At 38.8% G+C, this 7,800-nt stretch overlaps 1 pseudogene; it reads left to right on the top strand.

Annotated features, from left to right (window-relative positions):
• The first annotated feature begins 388 nt into the window (after positions 1–388).
• LOC107790146 (secoisolariciresinol dehydrogenase-like) lies at positions 389–6,874 on the top strand (annotated as a pseudogene).
• Positions 6,875–7,800: the final 926 nt, after the last annotated feature.

Here is a 7,800-nt window from a genome sequence, read left to right on the forward strand (position 1 = left end):
ATTCTTTGGAATATTACATATTAGGGAGTGCACCCTTTTTATATTATTACTCTATGTATTTCATTTTTATGTAGCACTACCTTTTTATTAGTTCGTTTCAAAAACAATATCATTATTTTCTATTTGAATACAATTTATAAATTTTTCATTTTATCATTAATGATATATTTTTTCTTTTTACATAAATGTCATATATGGCCGTTAAAAACTCACAAATTGAGTGTCTTTTTTTTTTCTTTCTTAAAACTCCTTGTTGAGATCAGACTGAGAATGAGGGAGTATTACTCTTTCCCACCAAAATTCACAAAGATCATAAGAAGAAATCACCTGATCTATTTAACGTGTTGAGACTTATTCTTCTTCTAATGATCATATTTAGCACATTTGTATGAAATCACATGGAGCTAGCGGAATTTGTGAAACCGCAGGGAAATCACATGGAGAAATCACAGTTGTATTAGGCTCGAAGGGAAACTCGATCGCATTCATAACTGGTGGCGCTAGCGGAATTTGTGAAACCGCAGCAAGACTTTTCATCAAACATGGTGCAAAAGTAGTGATTGCAGACATCCAAGACGATCTTGGCCAATCCATCATAGACGAAATCGGTGAAAAGGGAGTTGTTTCCTACATACACTGTGATGTAAAAGTGGAAAAAAATGTTGAAAATGCAGTGGACATGGCTGTTGGGATAAATCCGCTACAAAAATAATATTCACGATAATAAAAGCGGAATAAGAACATAGCACCGAGATGTGGTAATTAACAAGAAAAAAAAAAGTAACAACGACACCAAGATTTTTACGTGGAAAACCCTTTTGAATAAGGGAAAAAACCACAGCCTGAGAAGAGCAACTGATATCACTATAGCAAGGAATTTTATACTTTGTAGGTCCGAGTAAAATACTCAAAAGGCCACTACAACACTCAAAAGAAATAACCCTTTTTTGATATTCCCACCTCACTACAATGTCACCCACTCTCTATTTTTCTCACACACTATTTTCTTATACCCTGTCTCTGAAACTTCACTCTTTCTTTCTAACTCTCAGATATATTTTCTTCCAAGATTAGTATGTCGAGATGAGAGCTGAAGCTCTCCTTTTACATGCAGAGCTTCACCCTCTCACGCCTACTACATTTGACATTTTCTACCTGCAGATCTAATATGCCTACCGAATTTGACAAATGCAAAAGATATGATGGCTGCCAACTTTGAAAACAATCAACAAGGAAGAAAAGTCTTCCTTAATTAATGGGATGGACCCCACAAATCTCTCCCCCAGTCTCATTCACCTGAAGGAGGTAGCACCGGAGATTCTAGTTTGAGCGCATGCCGACAAGTTCTTTGCAAAGCTCGAACTTGTCTCTTGGTACTACCTTGGTTAGCATATTCGCAAGATTTTCACTTGTGTGAATCTTTTTGACCTGTAAAGATTTGTTCTCCACCTGCTCACGAATCCAATGATATCTCACATCTACATACTCCTTTTGATGCAATTCCAGCTCTTGAAGAAATCGCCTGAGCCATATCATCTCCTTGCCAGTTTCTGTAGCAGCAATGTACTCTGCTTCAGTTGTTGAAAGTGCAATACACTTCTGCAACTTAGACTGCCATGATATAGCTCCCCTTAAAATGTAAACAAATATCCAGTAGTGGATTTTCTGTTATCAATGTCACCTGACATATCAGCATTTGTATAGCCTTTCAAGATTGGATCAGATCCTTCAAAGCACAAACAATCTCCCGTGGTACCTCTCAGGTACCTGAGTATCCACTTGACTGCTTCCCAATGTTCCTTTCCAGGATTTTCAAGAAACCTGCTGACAATACCAACTGTATGAGCAATATCAGGTCTAGTGCATATCATTACATACATCAAGCTTCCGACTGCTGAAGAATAAGGAACTCTAGCCATGTTCCCTTTCTCCTCCTCTATTGTAAGACACATCTTTTTGCTCAACTTTAGATGACTAGCAAGAGGTGTGCTGACTGGCTTAGCATTCTTCATGTTGAAGCGTTCTAGTACACGTTCAATATAATTCTCCTGAGATAGCCACAACTTTCTACTTGTTCTCTCTCGAACTATCTTCATCCCTAGAATTTGTTGTGCTGGGCCCAAGTCCTTCGTATCAAATGACTTGGACAAATCTCTCTTCAACTTTGCTATTAGCCCCTTGTCTTTTTCTACAATTAACATATCATCCACATACAACAGCAATATAATAAAGTTATTCTCAGAAAATCTTTTGAAGTATACACATGGATTAGAATAGGTCTTTAGGTATGTTTGACTTTTCATGAATGAGTCAAACTTCATGTACCACTGCCTTGGCGCCTGCTTCAATCTATAAAGACTCTTATTCAATTTGTACACCATGTGTTTCTTTCCAGCTACTTCAAATCCTTCTGGCTGCTCCATATAAATCTCCTCTTCCAAATCTTCATGAAGAAATGCAGTTTTCACATCCAACTGCTCCACTTCAATATCTAGGCTAGCTGCTAAGCTCAAAATTGTTCGAATATAAGTCATTTTAACAACAAGTGAGAAAATTTCGTCAAAAAAAATACCTTTCTTTTGTTCGAAGCCTTTAACCACCAATCGAGCTTTGTATCTGACCAACTTGCCATTTCCATCTTTCTTGAGTTTAAAGACCCATTTGCATTTGAGTGGTCTTTTACCCTTTGGAAGTTCAACCAACTTGTATGTGCCATTTTTTTGTAGAGATTCTATCTCTTCTTGCATGGCTTTCATCCACTGGTTCTTTTCTAGATGGGACATCACCTCCTTAAGACTTTCTGGCTCCCCCTCATCACTGATGAGTACATACTCTGTGGAAGGGTACCTGTATGACTCTACCCTTGGCCTCTCTGATCTTCTCAGAGGTTGAGGTTGTTCTTCATCCTGAGTGGGGTGCTCTACTTCCTCGATACTTTCATCAAGTTGCTCCCCCTGCTCTACAACCTCGTCGGTCATACTTTCTGCACTTGTGGGATTGTTAGAAGTAGAAAGAATAGTAACAGGGTTAGGAATTATACCATTCTTCGCCTTTTCTGACATATCAGCAGCAGTTCCGACTTCACTTTCTCGGAAGACTACATCTCTGCTTCTGATGACCTTCTTCCTTACAGGATCCCACAATCTGTACTCAAACTCTTCATCTCCATATCCGATAAATATGTAGGGAACAGATTTATCATCCAGCTTTGTTCTTTGCTCTTTTGGTACATGTGCAAAAACTCTGCAACTGAACACCTTCAGATGCGAGTAGGACACCTCCTTGTTGGTCCAAACTCTTTCTGGGATGTCAAACGCCAATGGAACTGATGGACTCCTATTGATCAGGTAACAGGCTGTCTAAACTGCTTCACCGCAGAATGACTTAGGCAGTTTAGCCATTCTGAGCATGCTTCTCACCTTCTCCATAATGGTGCGGTTCATCCTCTCGGCTACGCTATTGTGATGTGGGGTTCCAGGAACTGTCTTTTCATATCTGATACCATGACTTGAACAATACTCTTCAAATTCCCTTGAAGTGTACTCACCTCCATTGTCACTTCGGAAACACTTTAGCTTTCGACTCGTCTCCCTTTCTACTAGAGCATGAAACTTCTGGAAAACTTGAAACACCTGATCTTTGGTTTTTAAAATATAAACCCATAGTTTTTGTGAAGCATCATCAATAAAAGTAACAAAATATTTTTGTTACCGCCCATTGATTCAATTTTCATTGGGCCACAAACATCAGAATATACTAAATCAAGTATATTCAATTTTCTTTCAGACGATGTCTGAAATGAGACTTTATGTTGCTTACCAAATAAACAGTAGTCACAAGGTTTTACCGTTGTGCCTTTGGCATAAGAAATGAGTGATTTATTGGCAAGAATCTGCAATCCTTTCTCGCTCATATGACCCATTCTTTTGTGCCACAAATCTGCAGAAATCTCATCTTGTGCCGCGTTCAATTTACCTTGGCATATTTCTATATTTGTCCTGTACAACATGCCACGAGCAACTCCTTTTGCAGTCACCAATGATCCCTTAATGAATCTCCACTTTTGATTTGCAAAATAGTTCTCGTATCCATCTCGGTCTAAAGCAATTCCCGAGATCAAGTTCATCCACAAATCAGGTACATGCCGCACATCCTTTGGAACCAATGTACATCCGATATTTGTCTTGATACAAATATCACCAATCCCTGCAATCTTTGAGTAACTTGGGTTACCCATTCTCACTGTGCCGAAATCAGCTGCTACATATCTGCAAAAAAGATCTCTTACCGGTGTGGCATGGTATGATTCCGTTGTGTCAACCACCCATTCCGACTTTGGACCTGACAGGTGCATGCATTCCTCTTTCTCATTTATAAAGAGAACAACATTATTATTATTTTGCACCATGGCGGCTGTGTTGTCGTCATTCTTCTGGCCACTAGTTTCACCTTTGCCCTTCCTTGGATTTGAGCAATCTCTTTTGAAGTGACCTGGTTGATCACAATTGTAGCAATTTCTGGCTCTTGATTTGGATCGGTTCTTTGACTTCCCACGAGCTCCGAATCTACCATAGTTGCTCGAACTCCTTTGATAACTCCTGCTTCTACCTTCTGTGATGAGAGCTTGTCCTTGATTTTCAGACTTCTTTCTCATCTTCTCATTGAGTAGAAGAGCCGATGTGACATCTTTCAACTCAATAGTAGTCTTACCCTGCAGGATGGTTGTTGCCAAATTATCGTACGAAGATGGCAACGAGTTCAATAGCAAGATGGCTTTATCTTCTTCCTTGATTTTCACTCCGAGGTTGGCAAGCTGTGTGATTAGTCCGTTAAATACAATTAAATGTGATAAAAAATTCGTACATTCACACATGTGTAGGGCGTATAACTGCTTCTTCAGGTAAAATTTATTTGTCAGCGTTTTAGACATGTATAGGCTTTCCAACCTTGTCTTAATTCCACGTGCAGTGTCTTCATCAATGATTTATTTACCACATTATCTGATAAGTGCAACCTGATTGCACTAGCAGCTCTTTCATCCAAGTCAGCCCAATCCTCAGCTTTTATGGTATCAGGCTTTTTGGCATCAATATCTAGTACCTTGTATAAATCTTGTTGAATGAGCAGATCCCTCATTCTTCTTTGCCATGTTGAGAAACCGTTATCTTCGTTGAATTTTGCTACTTCGTACTTTACTCCGAACATTTTTATTTTCACCGAGTATAGTACTACCGATAGTGAATAGTATTTCAATGAACGAGCAGAACCTGTGCTCTGATACCAGTTGTTGGGAATAAACCCCTTGCCAAAATAATATTCACGGTAATAAAAGCGGAATAATAATGTAGCACCGAGATACGGTAATTAACAAGAATAAAAGAGTAACAACGACACCAAGATTTTTACGTGGAAAACCTTTTTAATAAGAAAAAAAATCACGGTCCTGAGAAGAGCAACTGATATCACTATAGCAAGGAATTTTACACTTTGTAGGTCCGAGTAAAATACTCAAAAGGCCACTACATCACTCAAGAAATAACCCTCTTTTGATATTCTCACCTCACTGCAATATCATCCACTCTCTATTTTTCTCACAGACTATTTACTTATACCCTGTCTGTAAAACCTCACTCTTTCTTTCTAACTCTTAGATATATTTTTCTTCTGAGATTGGTGTGTCGAGATGAGAGCTGAAGATCTCCTTTTTTAGGCAGAGCCTCACTCTCTCACGCCTACTACATTTGACATTTTCTACCTGTAGATCTACTATGCCTACTGAATTTGATAAATGCAAAAGATACGATGGCTGCCAACTTTGAAAACAATCAACAAGAAAAGTCTTCCTTAATTAATGAGATGGACCCCGTAAAATTTCCAAATACGGGAAGCTTGACATTATGTTCAACAATGCTGGAATTCCTGAGGAACTTAATTCCACAATCCTAAATGTCGACTACTACGACAATTTCAAAAGCGTAATTGATGTGAACGTCTTTGGAGCTTTCATGTGTGCGAAGCATGCTGCCCGTGTGATGATTCCAGCCAATAAAGGCAGCATTTTCTTCACTTCCAGTGCTGCCTCAGTCACTCATAGCGGCGTCGATCACACATATTTGGCATCAAAGCATGCCGTACTGGGGCTTGCCAAGAATTTGGGTGTGGAATTGGAACAACATGGAGTTAATTAGAGTTAATTGTGTTTCTCCATTTTGTGTGGCAACTCCAATGTTGAGGAATGCTTTCGGAAAAGCTGAAGAATTTGTGTCCGAAGTCACAAAATTGGAAGGGACAATCTTGGAGGCTGAAGATGTTGCAGAAGCAGCGTTATATATTGCTAGTGATGAATCCAAGTAAGTAAGCGGGACGAATCTTGTGATTGATGGTGGACATAGTACTACCAATGTTGCTCTCAAAGAAGGCATTAGGAGGTTGCATTTTCGAATGAATAAAGTTTCATTTAGATCTAAAGTTTGGGGCGTTTAGTATTTAATGTCCCGTACGTAACGAATACTCTCTCCGGTCCAAAATAAGTGCTTTTTTGGATGTTTTCACACAGATTAAGAAATTCACCTTTTAACATTAATTAGTAATAGAATTGACCATATTAACCTTTATTATCTCACATAAATACTCCTAACACATATTTCAACACTATTTACTCCAAGGGCAATATAGGAAAAACATAATTAATTCATTCTTGAAATATTAAAAAATCACTTATTTTGGACCGGAGGGAGTAATAAGTAACGTCTAGAAGAAAAGAAAAATCTACAAAAAAATATAGTACCGAGAATATTTTCATGGTAGCCCTTCTACTCCTATTTATTTCTTGTATTTCGATATTTTCTGAATTCTTCTGTCAAAGTTATTTCTTGAGGAAGTTTTAAAATAAGTAAACAATGATCTTACCTTGGACATAGCAATTCTAGTTCAGTCTTATTATGTTTTTTGAGTAGGGTTATTGCCTGTTTTGAGTTTCATGTTGGGTTTTTCTTATTACGAGAGAGGTTTCCCAGTTGCATATGTTTCATATACAAGCGCTGAAGTTGAGTTTTGCATACGGTCAAAATCGGGCATGCCTAAATTTGTATAACTAACCAATATTGGGGAGGCAGATCAAGGCTCGACCTCAGTTATTTCGGACCATAGTGCGGAGAAGAAATGGTAAGCTCATGGCTCAATGACCGATCAAGATCAGGACCGGCCGTGATCAAGACCAAAGCAAGAAAGAAAACGAGCAAGATCGAAGGAAGCTTGCTAAGTCGAGTAACAGAAAGCCAAGATATCCACGATCGGGCAAGGATCGTGGCGGAAATCTCAGCACGTATCAAGCCAAGGCCGGTTATTTCGCCTATCATGGGATTAACTTCTGTAATTAGAATTATATCATAAAAAGGATTCCTCTACTATATGTCACGACCCTAAACTCAAACCCGGTCGTGATGGCGCGTCTCGTAAAGACAAGGCCAACCGACACACTTCCAATTCAATTTAAGTAGTTAGAATAATAAATATTAAATCTTTAATAGAAATAAAATCCCAAAATAACAGTATAAATTGCGGAATTAAAACTAACACAGCCCGACATCGGAGTGTCACCAGTCATGAGCATCTAAAACAATACTAAGTCTGAAAGTCTACTCCACTACTAAAATAACCAAATCAGAAAGGAAATAAGATAGAGGGAGGTTGCACTGGGCCGCGAATCGTCAAGCAGCTACCTAATAAACCTCTGAAGATCTGCTGGATCTATCAACCCTCAATAGCAGGACCTATAGCGCCCGAATCTGCACACAGAAG

The sequence above is a fragment of the Nicotiana tabacum genome, chromosome 18 (genome assembly GCF_000715075.1).
Source record: "Nicotiana tabacum cultivar K326 chromosome 18, ASM71507v2, whole genome shotgun sequence".
Classification (NCBI taxonomy): domain Eukaryota; kingdom Viridiplantae; phylum Streptophyta; class Magnoliopsida; order Solanales; family Solanaceae; genus Nicotiana; species Nicotiana tabacum.